This window comes from Amblyomma maculatum, chromosome 2 (genome assembly GCF_055883805.1).
Source record: "Amblyomma maculatum isolate TAMU_Amacu chromosome 2, ASM5588380v1, whole genome shotgun sequence".
Taxonomy (NCBI): domain Eukaryota; kingdom Metazoa; phylum Arthropoda; class Arachnida; order Ixodida; family Ixodidae; genus Amblyomma; species Amblyomma maculatum.
Window position 1 is genome coordinate 30944127 of NC_139345.1, and position 9590 is coordinate 30953716.

Sequence of the window (9590 nt, forward strand, 5' to 3'; positions counted from 1 at the left end):
AGCGTTTGCAGCGTTTGCAAAGTGCCTGTCTGGCAGCTATTGCTCTTATATATAGTATCGCCATTAAGCCAGTTATAGTTCTTTTGGCGTAGTTTGGTAACCATCCTGGTTGACAAGTTTTCAAATTATTTTACTTTTTCGCACAACTCATTAGCTTCTTGCGCCGAAGTCGACGGGCAAAGCTCTGACCAGTCAAAACCATCAACTAATGTACTCAACTTCATTTTGGTCAGCAAACGTAACCTTTAGAAGAATTCCTCTTGGACCACCTCCCACAATTGATGGCACAGGAGATAAAATACATGATGATAAACGACAAGGCACAAAATAGTGGTTAGCCAAGCGTTGTGCATTGACACATGAGGGCCAGGAATACCTAAGAGCCCGTACTGCTATATGATCGATGCAGGATTGTACTAAGCAACCTCTTTCCATGGCTTCTCTGATTGGAGCACATCGTATTTTCTATGCCGTTTGGAGACAACAGAACTAAGTGGTCTGCAGCTGTTCCATTCGCTGGACATAAAATAGTTATGTTCAAGTCACCCACTAGACATACCTCACCGACAGAATTAAACCGCTGAGGGACTTCTTCAAAGCCGTTTACAGTGTTCACCGAAGGGTGATAGAAGCTAGCCATGAGTAACAGCCCATCTCGGGACCTACTTCAATAAATAGGCATTCCGCATAGGTGAAATAAATATCAATGGTCCTTACGTCATATTTTTATTTCACAAAAATAGCAATGCCACCACCCCTTCGCACTAGTCGCGTCAGCATGTGCAAACTGTAGCCTGGAAGTATAAACATGCCGATCGAAACCTCTGGTGTGTTGATTTTCGTGAGAACATACAAACAGAAGTTTTTCCACAAAAGTACAAAAAGTTCCTGGACTGATAAAAACATCAACAGTTATCATCGAAGAAACGACAAGCATTTTAAATTCATCCCAGTGTTTGCGGATACTTCTGATATTAACATGCATAATCGTCAGGCTTCTGTGACAGTTTCAACCAACAAAACGACTAACGTTATCAAAATCTGGAAGCACAGAACAAACTTTTACCGAATGCTACACTATTTGCTCAATATCTTCAAGCACACCGCGAGTTGGTGCAGGGTGAGACGCTGGACTACTATCCCAAGGACGCGGAATGGAATCCCGGCCTCGGCGGCCGCTTTTCGCTGGAGGCGAAAAGCTTGGCGCCCGTGTGCTGGGCAATGTCAGAGCACGTTAAAGAACTCCAGGTGGCCGGAATTTCCGGAGCCCTCCACTGCGGCATCTATCATAACCTTAGACAAACCAAACCAATATCTTCAAGCTTGATGATTCGAATGAGAGATGCAGATTCGTTCTTCTTCGCGAATATCTTGCCTCCCTTTACTCAAACGAACCTCCCTTTACCCATACGAACTTCCAGGCTTTTTCTTTGGCCTTCACCATAGTTCACCAGAGAAGTTCCTTATTCAGTTTAGTGAAGTATTCATTGATTCAATTTTACAGCAAGATGTTTAAGTACTTTCAATTATTCCTCTTCGTTTTGCGGAATACCGTGAATTTCCATGTTCGTGCTTCCGTTGTTGGTTGGTTGGTTCATGGGAAGGGAAAGGCGCAGTATCACACTTGCTCTGTGGACACCTGAACCGCGCCATAAGGGAAGGGATGAAGGTGGGAGTGAAAGTGGATATAGAGAAAGGGGGGCCGTAGTGGAGGGCTACGGAGTAATTTCGACCACCTGGGGATCTTCAACGTGCGCTGACATCGCACAGCACACGGACGCCACTTCGTTTCGCCTCCATCGAAACGCAGCCGCCGAGGCCGGGATTCGATCCCGGGAACTCCGGCACAATTGCTCACATTTTTGTAGATCCCTGCGACGCTCCAATTCTCCAGCTTGCTTGCGCTATGTCCACGAGGGCAGTGGTCTCAGCTTCACACTTCTCTTTACTTGTTTTGCAATCATTGAGCTCCTCAGAAACCGAAGCGTATTTGTTTGAGAGGAAGCCCAGACACATTCTATTAGATCTCCGACAGTTTTCGCCAGACTCGTCAAGTCTGCATTTAGGTCAAGAAGTGAATCCACCTTCGCGTTTAAAGTTCGGAGACACGTCAGATTTTCCTTGGTTTCTTTTAACTCCTTCATTAGCTCTGACTCTGCACATTCACCTTCAATCGACTCATTATCGTAAATGCCAGAAGAACCTGAACCAGGTTTTTGCTGAGCGACATGTTTTACATACGTAAATCTCTCTTCTCGGTACCCATAAAATTAAATGTGCTGGGCGCTATGCCCGATCAACCTTGATCTACATGGAAAATCAGTCTGCGATTTGAACATGCCAGCAACCTGCCGTCGATGGCAGTTCGCTTGTGACACGCGAAACATATTCCAAAATCACTCATTACGCAGACACAAGTCCTGCTTGAGCGACAAAATAAATGCTTTAGAGTCCAAATCTTAGATTGCAGTTGGCGACAATGAACACGTATGATGGACAATTGTACCTGCACAAAGTGCAGTCAGACCACACTTTAGTCACTCTAGTTGCCACACTTGTTCTGTGGACACCTGAACCGCGCCGTAAGGGAAGGGAGGAAGCTGGGAGTGAAAGCGGAAACAGAGAAAGGGGTGTCGGTAGTGGAGGGCTCCGGATGAATTTCGACTACCTGAGGAGTGGCACTATAGGGCGAAGAGGGAGGACGTGATGAAGGGTGGCAGTTCCTGGCCTTACGGGGCTGGGACGGTAGATCAACGCCGCTTGCGGCGGGGGCTAGCCAGCCACCGAATTTTATCTGTTGTAGGCCGTCATTGCACCCGTCACAGCTTCGGTGGTGGACGACGGCTGTTGTTGCGGCGCGCGTCTTTCTCTCCCTCTTCTTTTTCCTTTCTTCTCTATTTTCTATTCTGTCCGCACGAGGCAGCGGAGGTGGCTCAGCTATAGAGCCAGTAGCAGGCCCGTTCATTTTCTTATCCTACTTCCTACAGCCACAACAACAACAACAACAACATAAAAGAAGAACTATAGTTGGACAGATACTAACCCTTTGCTTTCCTGTGAAACAATTATTATTATTATTATTATTATTATTATTATTATTATTATTATTATTATTATTATTATTATTATTATTATTATTATTATTATTATTATTATCGGTATATCAGAAAGAGGATGGTACCATAGGATAGAGCGTGAAAGAAATGTGTGCAAGTGGTAAAATGGTGATTGTGGTTTAATTAGCTAATAATTTAGAGCCAATAACAATAATCACTCATTCACAGAAAAGGAAAGGCGCAATGTCTGTCAAAATTGTGAACCAATTAGTCACGCCATAACGGAGAACCTTCCTTATAACACACCAAGCTCTTCCTCTCTTTCCGCTTTCACTCCCATCTTGCTCGCTTCTCTTCCGGCTCGGTTCAGGTGTCCACAGAAACAATTGTGTCAGATACTGCGCCTTTTGCTTCCTGTGAACCAATTATTAAATATTATTATTGTTGCTAGAGGGCTTTTGCTACCGCTTCTTGGTCTGCGGCGCCAGGCTTCGCGATTTAGGAGGGGCCACCACGTTAACAAGGACACTGATATATTAGTTTACAGGAACGAAAATGTGCAGTATTTATCCCTTTTTCTGTAAATTGAACCACGCCTTAAGGAAAGGAAAGAAAGTGGGAGTGAAAGCGGAAATACAGAATGAGTTTCCACTCAATTGTTTTCACTTTTTGTAGTGGAGGGCTTCGGAGCAATTTTGACCGCCTGGGGACCTTTAAGGTTCCCTAACATCACAAAGCACAAGGAAGCCTCTCCGCTTCGCCGTCATCGAAACGTAGCTTAGGTTAGGTTTTGGAGAAATGAAGGCACGGTATACTTTCGGTTGGGCACAACGGAATCGTGGACATCCCCACTTAATTAGGTCGTCACTTAAAGATCAAATTTAGTGCTATGCGAAGAGGTTTGGTTTGTGGAGTTTAACGTCCCAAAGCGACTCAGACTATGACAGACGCCATAGTGGAGGACTCCGAAAATTTCGACCACCTGGGGTTCTTTAACGTGCACTGACATCGCACAGCACACGGACGCCTTGCTTTTCGCCTCCATCGAAAAGCGGCCGCCGAGGCCGGGGTTCGATCCCGCGTCCTTGGGAACAGCAGTCGAGCGGCGTAACCACGGCGCCACCCCGGCGGGGCCTATGTGAAGAGGGGACCGCTCTACTTAGCGCATTGAAGCTTTAGCTTCAGTTGTAAAGTGGCTTATAGGAATAGAAGGCACAGTATCTGTTAGGTCACTTTAACCCCAGAGGTTGCGCGACGACTGCTTTACCTATCATAGTAAAGCTTTTGCATCCAAATAATTGTTCTGTTTTTGTGTTCCATGGCGGTGGCGCAAGGGCTAAGATACCGGACTACTGCGCCGGAGTACCCGCATTCGAAACCGACCGCAGGCGGCTGCGTCTTGATGGCGGCGAAACGGAGCGGCATCCGAGTGCTGTGCGATGTCTGTGCACGTTAAAGATCCCCAGGTGTTCGAAAATACTCCGTAGCCCATCAATACGGCTCCCCTTTTTGAATTTGCACTTTCACTCCCATCTTTCTCCCTTCTCTTACGGCACGGGCAGGTGTCCGCGAGAAGTGTTAGAGATACAGCGCTTTCTCTTTCTTATAAATCGATTTATTTTAAACTAATTTGTACCAATTTATTTGTCTATTTCTGTTTTTGCATGTTTTCTTCCCGCAACATTAATTGCGCAGAGCTCCTGATGACCTTGGACAAGCGTAAATTCCGTTCTCTCAAAGGGACGCTATGTAACTCACGGTTTCGCCTCCTGGCTGTTCTCGGAGCAGTTTAAATGGCTATTTGCCTCAAACTCACTACAAGATGCAGCAAAAAGAAAAAAAAAAGAAAAATGGTGAATAGTTTCGGTGCTGAAAATTTGTGCGAGCAAAAAAACGGCTACCAAGAAATATTCAAAGAAAATTCGATCAGCGGTTTTACTTGTTAAAAACAGGTGTCATTGACGCACCGTTGCATCGAGGTACATTAATAAACTATGTAACTGTACCGATCCGGATATAACTCCATCTGAGTCTAGCATTGGGAGAACAGAAGGAAGTGCCTTAAAGAAGTGAAGCCCAAATTTCGACTGTGATATATACTAAAATCACGCGGGTTTGTGAGTCGAAGCCCGTCAACAAGGATTGCAGAATTAAACTATTTTCCCCCACTGCCGAAGTGTGTGGCAAAGTGCAGTCTACCTAGCATACCCCAATGCGCTGCGGGCCTGCACTGAGATAAGAGGCTAAGATATGACGATATATGCTGTGACTTGGCTAGGTGAGCAAGGGGAAGGCAGAATTTGAAAGGATGGACATGTCACGTTGGGGGCATTGGCGGTAAATCCTCGGTTTATATGGCATCAGAGCAGAGTGCGAATAAGGATGGGAAGCCCAGTGGAAACTGGCCGGAGGTCACAAGTGACTGCGGTAAAGGGAAGGATCGGAAATGAGCCCAGTAAGAAACCGTGTTTTGTTCTAGAACGCTGCACGAACAGAGGCTTTTAGAGAACCGTCAAAGGACAGAAAAGTTTGGTTTGGTTTGCGGGGTTTAACGTCCCAAAGCGACTCAAGCTGTGAGAGTCGCCGTAGTGGAGGAGGCACTGAAAGGTCCGATGAGAAGGCTGCAACGGCACACGCGTAGATATGACAGCTAATAAATACTCTCAGTACTCGTACACGCTGAGGGTGGGTGAGGCTTTCCTACTGATTGATCTTGCCCGGCAGCTACCGCTGGGACCTCATTATGCATGCTTCCTGCATTCGATCTTGTGCAGCGACGCCCTGGCTCTGTCATCTGCTCCCGACGACTGCCGCCTGCGCGGGCCTTTTCACTACATGTTGACGCACAATGCGACAAAGGGCAAGAGGCACGCGAGCACTGACACGTGCACGAGGCAGACAAAGTAACGGTACACGCCCAGCGCACCGTACATGCCGGCACGTAGGCCAGCTCCTTTTCGAGGGCGGTCCGAGTAATTAGGTTTCCGGCCTCGCGAACCCAATTTCCCGCTTCAGAAAACAACGCAAGGCACAAAAGCTGAGAATGGACAAAAAACTGCGAGCAGAAGGATCGCTTGGGGTCAACCGCCACTCTGTGGAGAGAGCGGAAGCGCGGTGTCCTTAGTGCACCAATCACCACGGCATGCACTTCGGCAGAGCAGCTCAACGCTTTGGCACAGCGACTAATAGTTCCTGGAAGATGCAGTGACTGCTTCTCGCGGCCAGCCGACCGCATTAGGAGCTCCCGTCATTGAGCGCTAATGTGAGAAGGCCACAAAGAAAGTGCAAAGTGACGACAAAGCAGAAGGAACACAGGTCTGAAGGTCGCACATTAACACCCGTCGTGATGTTTCTACTGAACCAAATTCATTTATATTCTGTGAGGGCCGTCTACACAAGCTGATTATATATTGTGTACATTCTTGTATAGCCAGAGAGATGACGGGATATTAATTATTTACACTGCACTAAGGCATGAATGTTGCTATAAAATGCTAGAGCCGGTATACTATTCGAGAGAAATTGATAACTTCAAGGTCTCCTTGCTATAGCAACTTGAGAATAACATCCGCTGTACTTCTTGCAGGACATCGAAGCCAAAGAGCACAAACACAATATGTATAGTACTAAATGCAGCTTATAAAAATCAGTAAATCGCTTATCGATACTTACCTGCTGATAGATAAAGCCCTACTTCGAAAAAATGTTTCCGCATTGAGAGTGCAAGGTCAACTGGCAGCTATGCTCCTGGTATTTTGTGGTGACCCTTTCAACCAGCTTTTTCTCCCCATTGAAGATTGTTTCGAGCCCTTAAACCCTGAGCCGCAATCAAGCGCCCCTGTTACCATCGAGCAACGAGACTTCCCACGTGCACCCACAAAGCGTTGAGTTTCGCAGTCCCAGTGCAATATTTTTCAAACACTGGAATTCTAGGCCGTAGAAGCGGGAAGCAAAAACACAAGCTTAGACAAATCGGCACCACTAAGGAGACAAATAATTTTTCCGGACTACTTCTGTTAATTGAAACTTTAAGAAAACCAAAACAACCCATTCTTTCCAGAAAGGAAACCCTAGTACCAGTAACTTTAAAGAAGAAATGGAAAAAGCAATGCGCGCTGCAGGCCGCAGTTCTAGGGGGCTTTACTTTGCACTGTATAGTTCAGAGTTTCACTCGAACAGCCGGAGGGAACGGTTGGCATCCCATCTATCTAGGCGTGCGGCATTTCACGTGTTCCTTCATCATATTGCAGCAGGCAGCGGCTCCCGGTAAGCTTATTTTTCCGCCTTCTCTGCACAGGTCTGTCTCGGTGTGCACTTGTATACCTTCGTGGACTATAGTGTCGATCATATCCTCAACGCCAGCACGTGTGAGCATAGGCTCCTGCTGTCAGATACTCGGCCCGTGCGTTGCATTTGTGTTGCATGGCGGCCGCCCCGTAAACACATTTGGTCCGACTTCATCGCTGGAGAGCGGTTTTCTTAGGCATCGTGTTGCGCTGACTGCGGCTGTTCGCGTGCCTTAGCTCCAACACTTCAGCACTTGCTCTTATTCTTGGGCTGCCGTGTGCTTCGTCGGACTCACGGTTCGTGTGTGAATGAGCGCCTAGGTTCGAGCTCACCCCATTCTCATCGGAATTGACGCACCGGCAATGCGTCGCGGCTCCTTTCTACAACTTCACGTCCCTGCTACAGACGACGAGAGATTGCATTTCCGGGCGGCGTTTCCGACAGTGGATCTTGTGCAAATTGGCGGCTGCTATCGCGCACCCGGCGTGTCCCAGTGCGTCTGATGGCCGAATAAAGGAATAACTGCAGCATGCTCTTGGTGGCCGCCATCCATTTCGGTCATCCACAGAAGAAGCGTTCAAATCCCTCCTTTACACCTGTTTTGCCGCCGCTCTATCACCCTGTCACAGTTGTAGTTAGTGTGTGCCGTGTCGGCGACACCAGATACACCCCCCCTCCCCCCAATTCGTCCGTTTCACAGCCCGTGTGCCTTGAATTACAAAGGTTGGTTGGTTGGTTTGTGGGGTTTAACGTCCCAAACGACTCAGGCTATGAGAGACGCCGTAGTGGAGGACTCCAGAAATTTCGACCACCTGGGGTTCTTTAACGAGCGCTGACATCGCACAGCACACGGACACCTTTTCGTTTCGCCTCCACCGAAACGCAACCGCCGAAGTCGGGTTCGAACCCGGGTACTCCGGCACAGTAGTCGGGCGTCTTACCACTGCACCACACCAGCGGAGCTGAATTACAAAGGCATACCAGTTCAGCGGTCAAAATGCAATTGTATAATCCTTGGCACTGGAGATGAACTGGTATGCCTTTGAAATACAAAGGCATGTCAGTTCATCTCCAGTGCCAACGATTGCACAATTGCATTTTTACCGCTTCGACGCGTGATCTGCGAGATGCGCGTCACAGGTCCTCCCTCGACTTAACCCTGTCGTTCCCCATTTCGGAATGGGGAACAACAGAGACAAATCGCACGTAGTACGGAATCATTTATAATGCAGGAACACAGTTTAGGCTTAAAGTAGATTGGGACACCCCGGGCAAACATTCGAAGGGCTATAAGCGCGCCTATAGACAAAGTCAAATGCATGTAAAGGGAAACTTGGCAAGACAAGAGAAAAGACAGGAGAGGCACCGGTATAGCATCATAGCATGGGATGGGAGTATACAGCACGCAGTTTCGTGAAATGGGGTTTTCTCCAAGTTGGAATCTCGCACCCACGTAAAGACTCGCTAAAGTCTCAGAGCAAGCATCAGCGTCGTACAATGAAGAAGAGAAATGCTTTCTATTGTTCTAAGGAGATTTAAATTTTTTTCTAAAGCAACCTACCTTGAAGGTTGTGGGGGCCCCACAACTTAAGCAGAATCTGAACGATTCTGGCAGAACGTTTCTTATCCCCTTAGTTACGAGATAACGAACACTCGAATGACAGTTACAAGTACGTAACATGAATATTTGAGCGTTCTCTGCGATGTCAGATGGCGCACAGGACAGACGGAAATGTGCAAATTATGATCACAGCCTCTTATTTCCCGCCTGCCTTTTCGTCGGCAACGCATTAGAGATAGATAGAGATAGATAGAGATAGATTAAAAACATTTTAAATCCTCTTAGCACATTTGAAAGCATTTCTCTTCTTTATTGTACGACGCTGATGCTTGCTCTGAGACTTGTGCGAGAATTTACGCGGGTGCGAGGTTCCAACTTGCAAAAGCCCCATTTTGTGGAATCGCTTGCCCTATACTCCCGTCCCATGATACGGTACTATACCGGTGCCTTGTTCTACCAAGTTTCTATTTACATGTGTTTACCTTTGTCTATAGACGCACTTATAGCCTTTAGAATGTTTGCCCTGGGTGTCCCAAACTACTTTCAGCCTAAAATGTGTTCCTGCATTATACTGATTTACCATTGGTATAGAAAAACTGCCGTATTAGCATGATGTGGCCGTCCTTGTATGCCAATGTTGTAGCACAAAATTGTATTAAATGTTACGTAAATTTGTCTGCTACTTG